Source organism: Dendrobates tinctorius, unplaced genomic scaffold, assembly GCF_039654945.1.
Source record: "Dendrobates tinctorius isolate UK_male_01 unplaced genomic scaffold, ASM3965494v1 ptg000058l, whole genome shotgun sequence".
Taxonomy (NCBI): domain Eukaryota; kingdom Metazoa; phylum Chordata; class Amphibia; order Anura; family Dendrobatidae; genus Dendrobates; species Dendrobates tinctorius.
The window spans coordinates 10,286,851-10,300,933 of record NW_027361726.1 but is presented as its reverse complement, the minus strand read 5'-3'; the positions used below and the strand labels follow the sequence as shown (position 1 = coordinate 10,300,933).

Sequence of the window (14,083 nt, the reverse complement as noted above, 5' to 3'; positions counted from 1 at the left end):
AACACGACAAGTTTTGTTTCTACCAAACAGTTCTACTTTGGTTTCATCAGACCATATGACATTCTCCCAATACTCTACTGGATAATCCAAATGCTCTCTAGCAAACTTCAGACGGGCCCGGACATGTACTGGCTTAAGCAGGAGGACACACCTGGCACTGCAGGATCTGACACCCTGGCGGCGTAGTGTGTTACTGATGGTAGCCTTTGTTACGGTGGTCCAAGCTCTATGCAGGTCATTCACTAGGTCCCCCGTGTGGATCTGGGATTTTTGCTCACTGTTCTTGTGATCATTTTGACCCCACAGGGTGTGATCTTGCATGAAGCCCCAGATCGAGAGAGATTATCAGTGGTCTTGTATGTCTTCCATTTTCTTATTATTGCTCCCACAGTTGATTCCATCATACTAAGCTGCTTGTCTATTGCAGATTCAGTCTTTCCAGCCTGGTGCAGGGCTACAATTTTGTTTATGGTGTCCTTTGACAGCTCTTTGGTCTTCACCATAGTGGAGTTTGGAGTGTGACTGTTTGAGGGTGTGCACAGGTGTCTTTTATACTGATAACAAGTTCAAACAGGTGCCATTACTACAGGTAATGAGTGGAGGACAGAGGAGCCTCTTAAAGAAGAAGTTATAGGTCTGTGAGAGCCAGAAATCTTGTATGTTTTTAGGTGACCAAATTCTTATTTTCCACCATAATTTGCAAAATAACTCTTGCCAAATCAGACAAGGTGATTTTCTGGATTTGTTTTCTCATTTTGACTCATAGTTGTGGTCTACCTATGATGTCAATTACAGGCCTCTCTCATCTTTATAAGTGGGAGAACTTGCACAATTGATGTATGACTAAATATTTTTTCTCCCCTGTAATTACCAGAACCGAGCTAGAATGGTCCTACCACTTTACCACTTCTGCTGAATATTTGACTCCTTGGAGCGGCGAGTGTGTGGAGATACCCCTGACATCCACAGCGCTACGATCACATCAACCTTGTTTTTTCTCAATGGCCTCTTTCTCACAAGTTCGGCTCCGCCACCTATTAGTGTCATTATTTACAATGTAATTACCATTTGTACGAGAGTCAATGACGTCGGTTTATTGCATGCGGTGTGGCTGTTTTTAGCCGGCAATTCGGCTAATTAGCTTCTAATGAGTGCAGTGAGTAACAACATACAATGTCGGCTTCTCTATCATTCATGTAAATGATTTTAATGTGCGTTACATTCAGGAGTTTTACAAACAAATCTGTTCTTAATTAGAATAGCAATCCAGGCAGTCCAGATGAAAGAATCTATATGCCCTCCTTAAAGATGAATGTAATCAGTCTACAGGGTTTATTGCATTTTAGTCAAGAAGAATAAATCCTATGCCCTAAACACCGGTGTTATAAAAAGCTTATTAGAGGAGGAATGTAAATGGATTAAGCTGGAAAGATAATTCCCTCTATCTGTGACCTAACGTGTAACGCTAAACTGACACCAGAGAGTCTTCAGCTACTCGGAAATACATTATATCCAGCTGTATCTATGATACAAATGATTGTAGGATTGTGCTCGTGTATTAATATCTAAAGCCTTCTCCATGTCTCTAGGTGCACAGTGCATCATGTTCCATGTCTGGTGCATAGCCAAGAAGATAGGTATTCAGGTCCTTGACCATGCACTCAGTGTATGCTTCACCTCTCTCACTGTGGGATGGTACCAGCTCAGCACTGGCTTATACCATCTCCTTAACAGGGTTATTAACATGTAAAAGAATCCTATTGATAGATGTCACTATATGATTTGTGCCTTCATATTTCCATAAGCCAATACTTCGTAAGCTGTGACAATCGGAATGCTCACTGAGCATTTTGGATGTATCCTCACTCCTCAGGGGCAGTAATCACATTTAAAAGGCTCTTCATTTGCACAGCATAATAATGTGTGAGGGTACTGCAGAAGTTCAAATGTATCTTAGCTCCTCATGGGTGGTAATCATCTTCTAAAGGCTCTTCACTTGCACAACATAATAATGTGTCGAAGTACTGCAGAAGTCCAAATGCATCCTAGCTCCCCATGGGCCGTAATCATCTTTAAAAGGTTCCTCCTTTACGCAAGCCTCACAATGTGCAAGGGTATGATGGCAGCTTTGATGCAACCTAGCTCCTCTTGGGTGGTATTAAAAGTGGTGTTGAAGGCTCTCCACAGGAATCACAATTTGCCACGGCATCTTAGCTCCTCATTTGCAGTATAAACATGTAAAATGCTCCTCAATTGCACAGAATTGGAGGCTTCATAATATGCTTTAATGCATCCTAGTTCATAATGGGTGGTAATCAGCTGTAAAAACTACTCCTTTGCCCAGCCATCACAATGTGTGTTGGTTCTGCAGTTTTGACGCTCTCTACACCTCATCACATAATAGGCTTCTCCTTTGAACAGTCATCACAATATGTGAGGGCAGTGAACTTTTGTATGTATCCTACCTGCTCTTGGGCAGTAATGACCTATGAAGAGCTCATCCACTGCCCAGACATTACAATGTGTGAGAGTATAGCAGTAGTTTTGATGCATCCTAGCTCTTCATGGGTGGTATTAACTTAGCAAAAGCTCCTCATTTTCAAAATGTAGTAGAGCCCCTTATTCACACTGATTTATCATGGGAATAACTACCTGTAAAGGTCTCCGGATTTTCACAGCCATAACAATATGCGAGAGCACTGCAGCATTTCCAACGCAACATAACTTTTCAGATATGGTATTCACCTGTGATTGGCTCCTCTTCATCAAAATGTACAAGCTATCACAAACTTCACACAGTGACAGCACTGCTGTAGTTTTGATGAATTCTAAATGACCATTAATAAAGCTATGATGGGGTTATAGCAGGTGTTATAATGTATCCTGCTCCTCGTGGGTAATAGCCATAACACTGTTTAAACATTTTGAATGCATCCTAGATCCTCATGGGTGGTAAGAACTGGTGAATAATCCTCTTTCCGTAGCTATTAAAATGTTGGAAGACCAAGCTCTGCTTTTACTCATGCAAGCTTCTCATGGGCGGTATTAACCTGTGAAGGGTTGCTCCTCTGTACAGCCATCACAGTGTGCGAGGATACTGCAGCAATTCCAGTGCAACACAGCTCTTGATTGGTGGTAATAATCTGTGATAGTCATCCCTTCTACAGCCATAAAAATGTTGAAGGACCCAGCTAGGGTTTTAGTTTTGTCAAGTTCTTATTGGTGGTATTAGCATGAGAATGGCTGCTCCTCTGCACAATCATCAAGTAAGAGGACATTGTAGCAGTTTTGATGCATCCTAGGTGGCATTAAAGGGGTTCTCCACTACTCAGGTGACACCTTCTCATCCCTATGTTTCCCCCCAATTAACTAATAACACTTATACTTGCCTATGATGCCGGCACAATTCCAGCAGTGTAGGCACTGGCTCTCCCAGGAATTGTGTGACATGAGTGGAGCCAGCACTGATTAGCTGCAGGGATCGCGTGACATAATAATATCACGTGTGAACCCTGGGAGATCCAGTGCAAATGTAAGATGCACGAGCGAGGTAGTCTTGGGCGAGTTTCTGTTCCCACTCACTTTGAAATCCTACAGTCATCTTGTGTCCCAGTCTCGGTGTGCTGCTGTATGGGGAGGCATCACAGTTACTACTGTATATGGCCGCGGGCCTCTTCTGTCTGCAGGAATCCATCTTCTACAACCAGGGTAGCAATCAATCCAAGAGACATGAGGTTGATAAAAACAAGCAAACTTTTACTTGGTGCTTGGCAATATTTACAGGCAGGTGTAGAGGATAAGGGCCAACGGGTTGTCTTCTTTTCCACAGGTACCGGACACAACTTCAGTCCTTCTTCTCGGTATAGGTAGAACATTCCTTTTAATATCTTCTCGTGTTCTAGGGGATCTTCTCGTTTTCTAGCAGTATATCTGGATTCCATCTCACTCCACCTCTAAGAGTTTGAGTACAGTTTCTCCTGCAGCTTCACAGAAGGAGGCTGCCCCTGGGCCCCAAAGTCTATCTCAAGGTTCCTAGGCCATCAAAAGGGGACTCGTGCAGAGGGGTTCTCTGGCAATCCACTGCCCCGAGGTTCTGAACTCACACTGTCTCTAGCAGGACCCTGTGCTAAGCCTGTTGCTTGTCACTGCTCGGCACTCACTGACTCTGTCCCTTCCTGTACTTGACACAAACTCTCAGCCCAAACTGTGCTGGCCATTACAGTTAACCCTGTCTAAGCTAACTGCAGCCCCGGTGAGTGTTACCCTTTTATAACATACATGAACATCAAATACATTTAACCTTTTAGAGTGTCAGGAAGCAAACCATCAGCTCCACTACTACTACACCAACACCACTGGTACGGCACTGGGACTGGAGGTGGGTATGTGTTATTATTTTATTGGGTGAGAAACAAGCATTCAGAAGAGGTTGCCCGAATAGTGGACAACTCCTTTAACCTGTAAAATGCTCCTCTTTTGCAAAAACACCACAATCTGCTAGGGTACTGCAGCAGTTTTAATGCATACTAGCTCCTGATGGGCAGTATTATCATGTATCTGGCTCCACCTCTGCACACTCATCACAAGGTGTGAGAGTATAGCAGCAGTTTTAATGCATACTAGCGCCTCATGTGGGGTATCTGTAAAATATATTTCTTCTACACAGTTATTGCAATGTGTGAGAGCCCCAGATCTTGTTTAAACTCCACCCATGAGGAGTGCAATATGTCCTACAACTGGGGGTCCCCTTACAACATAAATACCTGCTCTTTTATGCATTATGAGATATGATATTGCACTTTCAGAGGATGCACATACACTACTTAGACTTTAATAGCTGAATTTACTGTTTTTTTTTTTTACTTTTGTACTGTATTCCCAGGTGATACAATAAACTCCCACGCTTTCCATTATTGTGTGACGAGGATGTGCAGGTCGGGTCAGGAAAAGCTTTGAGTTGGTTTTGCTAAAAGCAATTTGTGAAACTCTGACAAACTGATAACAGAGAGGATGAAGAAAGATGCAAAGAAAATAGCTACAGGTAATAAAAAGATTGTCGTTTCTGTATTGATAACCTGCTGGTGGACTGGGGTGACGGGTCTGTTTATATACCTTTTTAGTACCATGTCCCACCACATGGGGTGCTGTGCAGAGGTAATATTCCACCAGCCGACTTAATGCAGCCATGGTAGACCACATCAATACAATTACTGCAGGGTATTTACTTATTATGTTTATATGTATATATTTATAAAGAGCAGCTCTCTGAAGCGCCACCTAGTGGGAGAATAATATATTGCTCATTCCTTATACTAATTTGTACTCTGCCTACCTGATTGAGGCGCAGGAGGGAATGTTTTAGGGTTTGCTCACACTAATGATGAAATTGGAAGAGTGCAATCAGATAAAAATAAGAATAAACTGGGCCCAATGTTAAACTATGAGGCAGATCACATCTGCGATTACTTTCTCATGCCGATTCGGCAGGTATAAACAAATCGCAGCGTGCTGCAAATGGCTGCGAGAATCGGATCACACGCACCAATGCATGTCTATCGGAAACATCGCACTGCATCGGATATTACCCGAATGCAGGCTGAAAACATGGTGTAAGGAGCAGTGTCCCACAGCAGCACAGAGTATTTCAGTAGAGAGTGTGTGCTGATTTTATGGTAGGTTACAGATTCAGAGACTTAAAATAGTGTTCTGAGAATCTCGAGCAACCTGAGTCCACATCAGCCCCTCGACACACTGTTACAACCTTTCCCCTGTGCGAGGAGTCTCTGTGCTGCCCTTCATTTACACTAAGAAGAGTAAAAAAAACACAATAACTATGTTTGGGACTGGAGAGAAGCGAATCTTGTGTTATGGGCAAATTAAGTCACAATGTATATAATATAATGAATGGCAGCACTCCCCTGTCAGAGAGGTGAAAAATGGGACTTTATACACAATGTTCCGGCTCTGGCAATGAGCCTTTTTCAAGTCATACATAGGCTTGGAATAAATACTATTTTGTTTACCTTTTTGAACTGGGAGTACTGCCATTTATTATTTTATACATACTGTAGTCCAGTGGTCTGGACCTCTTGACTTACGCCAGCATTTCTTCATTATTGCTGTTAAATCACATAGCATAGTGCAGCTAATCAGAAAGGACTGTCAGCCAGTATAAAAGCCAAGGCAGGGAATGCAGCAGCCGTGTTAGTGAGAGGACGTTAGAGCTCAGAGATCAGCATCAGAGATAGGCCCTGAAACTTTGGACAATTACTCCAGATAGCAACATGTTGTACAGATACATCACTAAACATGATGAGTGTAGTAGTCTGGGAATAACATAAATATTCAATTGACAATGAGATAGGAGAGGTGCCAGACTTTGTGATTGATCAGGGATGCGATGGAGCTTCGACTGTCCTGTTGCTTTAAATTACAATGTTTTTTTCCTTTTCTTAATGTACTTGAAGGCAGCAGTACATGTAAGCCAGCACAATACTTTTTTACATAAAAAAAAATGTGAAGTCAATGTGAGAGATTGTGTGCTTGCTTGTTACTAGTGATTGTACTGTGTTTTTGGGTTTGCAATCTTTGTATTTTAAAAAAAACAAATGAGAATTCTTAAAATCCAGACATTTACTGAAATTGTGACTGTCTTCCTCACAAAGTGTGAGTGTTGCAAACAATTTTTTTGCACATCTGTTCTACTAGTGAAATTTTACATCCATAAATGCCACATGAATACAGTGCCCTGTTACTGATGCTGGCTTTTCGGATGTGCACCTATATTGTATATATATGTACATATTCAGTTTTTAGACATCTGATTTACTATTCTAGTGTGATCATACACGCTACACCTATACTGTGTCCAGCTGCGACATTTTGCTGTCTGTATGTGTACCTACCTACCTTTCTACCTACTTACCATTTCTTGCTACGTCTTTTTTGTCAAAGGTGGAATAATTGAGGCAGATAATAATTTAACCCCTTAATGACCGCCAATACGTCTTTTTACTGACCTGAGATATAAGAGACTAGCATCCCCTTACAGGTGACAGTCCAGCAGCTGTCGGCTGTACACTATAGCTGACAACTTGCTGCATCAGCCATGATCAGTGTTTGCACCGTCCATATCCGTTTAACCCTTTAGATGCTGCTGTCAATAGTGTCTACATCATATAAATGGTTAACTGAGTGTGGGGGCTTCCTCTTTATCCCCATTGGCACCCTGAGATCATGATTTTGTGGTCCTGATGTTTACCATGGTAATTCACGGCGAAATAGCAGCCTTAGAGTCTGCGGGCTACAGCGGCCAGTTCAGAAGTTACCGAAATTTAGGTGGTAAAAATACACTATGGAATATATAGCACATCAGTCAATTCATCACAGCAGGATGATGTTACCTCTGACAGCGACACCGTCAGTTTGAGTTAGGCTGGAGTCACACTAACGAGAAACTCACAAGAGTCTTGCATCTCAATACCCGACACTAACGCCGGCACTCAGGACCGGAGTGTGCGGCTGCATGTATTTCTATGCAGCTGAGTGCTCCGGTCTGAGTGTCGGTGGCAGTGGCAGGTATTGAGACGCGAGGCTCGTGCGAGTTTTTCGCAAGGGTGACCCCGGCCTTAGTCTTCTGCACAGACTGGTCTGCCTGATCACAAATGTTCAAAAGGTATATTTTTGCGCTCTCTGTCAGTTCGCTGTGTTATTAAATATGCTTATATTTATTACTGGTTACTAACCATTTCTATTGTGCGGTCACTTGGACATTACTAAGACTGCATTAAAGAGCTTGAAAAGTGTTGGATACAGTTGTAGGAAACCTCAGAGTGTTACACACATCTTTTCAGGGCAACTGGCAGCTTTGTAACATTGCAATTCGCAGGAAATCTCTAACAGAGAAAAGTTCTGTAGAGAATGTTTAATCGCCTTAGTAAAAAATATAATCAAACAAGGCGATGGCGTTAATCACTAACGCTAAAAAAAATAAGGGCTTTTCTTCCTATGAAACCAGCGGCACAAGCACTGGAGCAAAAGAAATATCAGGATCCGGGAGCTTCCGGCTGAGAACTGATGAAAAAAGCCGAAAAAATGAATTTCCAGCGAACAGCTGCAGCACCAAAGGGTTAATCTGTGGGTGAGCAGACGATACACGAGGCACATACTGGCACCGGGGGCAGAAGATTTAGCTGTGGCTTGATTGCATTGCCTTTAATGTACATTGCAGGCTTTTCAGAGTCACTGCAGGGTGGTCGCGAGCCCGGTCACTGCTGCGGGAACATCGCTACAAGACAATGGCATATATTTATAAAACTCTTTTAAGGTTGAGCACTGCTAAGCAACAGGTAAAAGGCGGAATCACTTACCTGCCGATAGAGTGACATAGAAAATGAAATACTAAAGTACAAAGAATTCTCCCACCGTGATTAACTATTCCATGCCAAGGCTGAGGCTTCTATCCACATAATATGGAAGCAGCATTTGTAGAGAAATACATGATTGTCCTGTATGGCATATGCATGACTTAATAAAGCACAACCATGGATTTTCCATTTACGACAACCCCTTTAAGATAGGGCTCCGTTAACTAATAAGCCAAAATAATAGAAGAGAGGCTGTGACATGTTGAAAAAAAGCTGAAGAATAAAATTTAGATTTTGTGTGGAGTTTCCCTTTAAATACCTGTCATTCTTTATATTATCATCCACACTTGTTAGTTGTTTCCTTCATTTTGATTCCTTAAAGGGATATCTTGGTTTCAAGAAATTAAAAAATGTGTTTGTATAGTATAAAAAAGTATACCATATCCCAAATTACTTTCTGGATTTGTTCTTCGTATTTACTGTCATTGAATGGAAACACTTATGTAATTAGGCAGACATGTCCATTCATTGTAAGAGAGGACTCTGATAACTGTAAGCTGCCTGCAGGGCTGGTTTCGGACAAAGTGGGGCTCTGGGCAAAAGTGTAAAGCGGGGCCACCAATGCTCACATATTGCACATAGCACAGAAACATTTCTGTTGTAGTTACATGTGCTGCGTTCAGGCCGATAAACAATTGTGATCGACAATATTGAAGTCGTTCAATGCTTGTTTCCGGCTTCTTTACTCCGGCTGAGGAAGAATGATGGGGACAGATAGTCCTCAATACAGTGTAATGCAGGTCCTATATAGTATAATGCGCTGACCATGGTCCTTGACAGAGTACAATGCAGCCCCCCTCAGAATATACTGCAGCCCCTGTCAGAGTATACTGCAGCCCCACCAACGATATAATGTAGCCCCCTCATAGAGTATTCTGCAGCCCCCTCAGATTATAATGCAGCTCCCCTCAGAGTATACTGCATTCCCCCTCATATAGTATTCTGCAGTCCCCCTCAGAATATAATGCACCCCCCCTCAGAGTATACTGCAGCCCCATACACACAGTATAATGCAGCCCCCAGAGTGTAAAGCAGCCCCCCCAGAGTATAATGCAGCCCCAGACACAATATAATGCAGCTCCCCACTCACACAGTATAATTCAGCCCTCCCCCACAAATACACACACAGTATAGTGTAGCCCCCACATGTACACGGTATAAAGCAGCCTCCCCCAAAACACACACAGTATAGTGCAACCCCCACACACAGTATAGTGCAGCCCCCACACACATACACACAGTATAATGCAGCCCCCTCAGATTATAATGCAGCCCCATACACAGTATAATGCAGCCCATTCAGAGTATAATGCAGCCCCCTCAGAGTGTAATGCAGCTCCACACACACACAGTATAATGCAACCCCCAGAGTATAATGCAGCCCCATACACACAGTATATTTCAGCCCCCCCACAAATAAAGACACAATATAGTGCAGTCACCCACACGCACAGTATAATGCAGCCCCCACACACAGTATAGTGCAAACCCCCACACACAGTATAGTGCAGCCCCACACATACAGTAAAGTTCAGCCCCCACACACAGTATAGTGCAGTCCCCCACATACACAGTAAAGTGTAGTTCCCAACACACAGTATAATGCAGCTCCCCACATGCACAGTATAGTGCAGTCCCCCCACACACGGTATAGTGCAGCAGACACACACACAATACTTACCTCTCCTCCTTGTTCCCCCGCTGCTCTGGCTTCTGCAGAGCACCTCAACTCCACTGCTGGTACACCCTGAGTCAGAGGCAGAAGGGTAGGGATTGAAGAGGGAGCGTCATCTATGAAGCCAAAAAGTTGAATGCGCGATGCAGGGGTGCAGGGGGCCCCTCTTAATCATGGGCCCCTTAGCGGCTGTGTGATGTGCCACTATTAGCGGCATGGCACTGCCTGTGGACCCTTGGAGGAGCAGAGTCCCTAGGCAGCTGCCTGGTATGCCTGCTCCTAATTCTGGCCCTGAATGCCTGACCCTCATATCACCAGGTCAGATTTATCTCATGGACTAAAACAGGAGAAATATCTGCTTCTTTCTTCACTTTTGACCAACTTCTTCTCTTCCTCCTGCTTTCTGAGCTTTGAAAAAGAGATAAAATCCATCTTGGTCCAAATAAGACAAACTGGCAAGGGAAAGCAGGAGATTGGATGATCAGAAAGGGAGACAAAGATACTCACCAAGTGCTTTTTTGTAGTAAATGTTTATCTAACCCCATAGCTGGATTCACAGCTACATAGCTCATTACTGCTCAAAAGTGTCCTGCCCGTTGCTGCTCCTTTATAGAAAGTGGTTATCTCACATCAATGCTGACTTCACAGCCACACTACTTAGTACTGCATCATAATGGCCTCCATGTTGCTACTGCTTTCTAGTAAGTATGTATCTTACCTTGATGCTCGAGTCACAGCCAGACTAATCAGTTTTGCTCTATAGCATTGTTAATGTTGCTGTTTTCTAGTAAGTGTTTATCTCCCTCTCATGGCTTTCAGTATCACCTTTATGCTGATGACTCACAGATCTACATCTCTGGACCAGATATCACCTCCCTACTAAACAGATTCCCTCAATGTCTGTCTGCTATTTCATCCTTCTTCTCCGCTAGATTTCTAAAACTTAATATGGACAAAACAGAATTAATCATCTTTCCCCCATCTCACGTGACCCCCCCCAACGGACCTATCCATTAAAGTAAACGGCTTCCCACTCTCTCCAGGCCCACAAGCTCGCTGCCTCGGGGTTATCCTTGCCACCAATCTCTCTTTCAAACCACATATCCAAGCCCTTTCCACTTCCTGCCGACTTCAACTCAAAAATATTTAATGGATCCGTACATTCCTCAACCAAGAATCTGCAAAAACCCTAGTCCATACCCTCATCATGTCCCGCCTTGACTACTGCAGCTTCCTTCTCTGTGGCCTCCCCTCTAACACTCTCGCACCCCTCCAATCTATTCTAAACTCTGCTGCTCGACTAATCCACCTGTCCCCCTGCTATTCCCCAGCCTCTTCCCTCTGTCGATCCCTGCACTGGCTCCCCATTACCCAAAGACTCCAGTTCAAAACCCTAACCATGACATACAAAGCCATCTTCAACCTGAGTCCTCCATACATCTGTGGCCTCCTCTCCCATTACTTACATGCACAAAACCTCCGATCCTCACAAGATCTCCTTCTGTACTCCCCTCTTATCTCCTCTTCCCACAATCGCATACAAGACTTCTCCCGCGCATCCCCCCTACTCTCTACCACAACATATCAGACTCTCGCCTACAATGGAAACCTTAAAAAAGAACCTGAAGACCTACCTCTTCCGACATGTCCACAACCTGCAGTAACCACCGATCTACCAAACTGCTGCACGACCAGCTTTACCCTTGCCTACTGTATCCTCACCCATCCCTTCTAGATTGTGAGCCCTTGCAGGCAGGGTCCTCTCTTATCCTGTACCAGTCGTGACTTGTATTGTTTAAGATTAGTGTACTTGTATGTATTATGTATACCCCTCCTCACATGTAAAGTGCCATGGAATAAATGGCGCTATAATAAATAATAATAATAATAATAATAATAATCTCCCTCCAGTTCTGGATTCACAGATATACTGCTCATTACTGCTGTATAATAGCCTCCATGCTTCTATTAAGTGTTAATATTACCTTGATGCTGGATTCCTATCTACACCACTCTAAAATGTCCTACATGTTGCTGTTAATTTATAATAAGCATTTCATCTCACCCTAGTGCTGGATTCACAGCAACATTGCTCTGTACTGTTGTATAAATTTTTTTCTATGCTGATGCTGCTTCCTATTAAGTGTTTTATCTCACCACAGTGCTGGATTCATGGCTACATTGTGCACTACTGATGCGTAGTGTCTTCCATGATACTGCTTTTTTTGAACATGTGTTACAAAGAAACAAGAGAGCAGGCATCCCTCATGTCTGTATGTGCTGTGTATGGGAGAAATCACAGCAGCTCGTCTCCACTAGCTCAGAGACAACTGAAAATAAGAGACAGGGAAACAAATACCGTATTTTTGGGACCATAAGACGCACTTTATTCCCAAAAAATTTTGGGGAAAAATGGGGGTGCGTCTTACGGTCCAGATGCACATATCAGGAGACACATCCGAGGCTGATGGAGGGGCGATTTGGCAGATGATCGGTGGTGCAGGGGCTCTGCCGGCATTGGTGGAAATCCCAGAGCCCCCGCATATCCATCCCGGACTGGTTGTAGTGCTGAATTGAGCTTCAGGAAAATGGCCACCGGAGGCGACGCATGCGCAGAGTGAGATCTCAAGAGACGAGATCTCGTCTCCCGAGATCTTGTCTCCCGAGATCTCACTATGCGTGGCCATTTTCATGAAGCTCAATTCAGCATTACAACAATGGAAGTGCTGGGGCTCCGGCCTTTCACAAAAAGCCGGCGGAGCCCCTGCACCGCCGATCACCTGCAAAAGTGCTGCACCAGCCTAGGATGGATGTGCGGGGGCTCTGGGATTTACACCAATCCAATGCCGGCGGAGCCCCCACACCACCGATCTTCTGCCAAATCGCCGCCCATCAGCTTAGGATGAATGTGTGGGGACTTCACAGAATGGCAGAGCCCCCACACCACCGAACCTGCTGCACCAGCCAGGGATGAGCCAGACCACCTCCTGTGACCCCACTCCACCAGCGCTCCATATCACACCCTACCCCCCAGGTAAGCTGAATAATTCGGACTGTAAGACGGACCCTCATTTGACGCATTAATTTTTTTTCCTATTTTTCTTCTGAAAATTTGGGGTGCGTCTTATGGACCGGTGCGTCTTATAGTCCAAAAAATACGGTATATCAGAACAAGACACATCACACTAGGTGTGAATGGGAGGCCTAATAACCATAGAAATGGGGATCATAAGCAACAGAACAACTCCAAAACATGCAATTGAATGCTGAAAAAAATGGAGTGTAAAGCATCTGTCTAAGTACAATACAAAAAGTCATTTATTATAGTATCACATAGCAATGTTATTATCAACAAATCAATGAAAACTGTAATTAGATAAGGAAACAAGATAAATTATGAAGGACTCAGGTTAAAAAGTCTAAAGTAAATACCTTGTAATGTATAGATCGGGAGAATCGTATTCCTAAATAAGACATATAAAGTGTGTAACAGGAGGTGAGAGTATATGAAGATGGCTTTAAGAGGTCTGGGAGTCGCTATACCAGGACATGTAAAACTGGATATAGCTTAAGTGTATAGTGAAAGACTAAAATGAACCTCAGGTTGACACCCAAACATTGCTCAGGGGCCCCCTGAGGAGGCCCACGCGAAACGTGTGTTGGGGCTGTCTGACACCTTACTAAAATCCACATAGGTAAGAATCAATCCTTTATGCTTTAGAATGTTTGGGTGCCAGTCTGAGGTTCATTTGTGTCTTTCACTATACACTTAAGTTATATCCAGTTTGACGCTTATCCTGGTGTAGTGACTCCCTGACCTCTTAAAGCCATCTTCATACACTCTCACCTCTTGTTACAGACTTTATGTGTCTTATTTAGGAACACGATTCTCCCGATCTATATATTATAAGGTTTTGACTCTAGACTTTTTTTACCGGAGTCCTTCATAATTTATCTTGTTTCGTTATGTACAGTAATTACA

The 14,083-nt window shown here is 43.5% G+C and overlaps 1 long non-coding RNA gene across 1 annotated transcript in view; it reads left to right on the top strand.

Moving 5' to 3' along the window:
• Positions 1–14,083, top strand: part of LOC141092216 (uncharacterized) — a 73,493-nt gene that overhangs the window by 12,737 nt on the left and 46,673 nt on the right. Inside the window, exon 2 of the long non-coding RNA XR_012232709.1 lies at positions 4,883–5,041. This is a non-coding gene — a long non-coding RNA (uncharacterized lncRNA). The remainder of the gene's footprint in view (positions 1–4,882; positions 5,042–14,083) is intronic.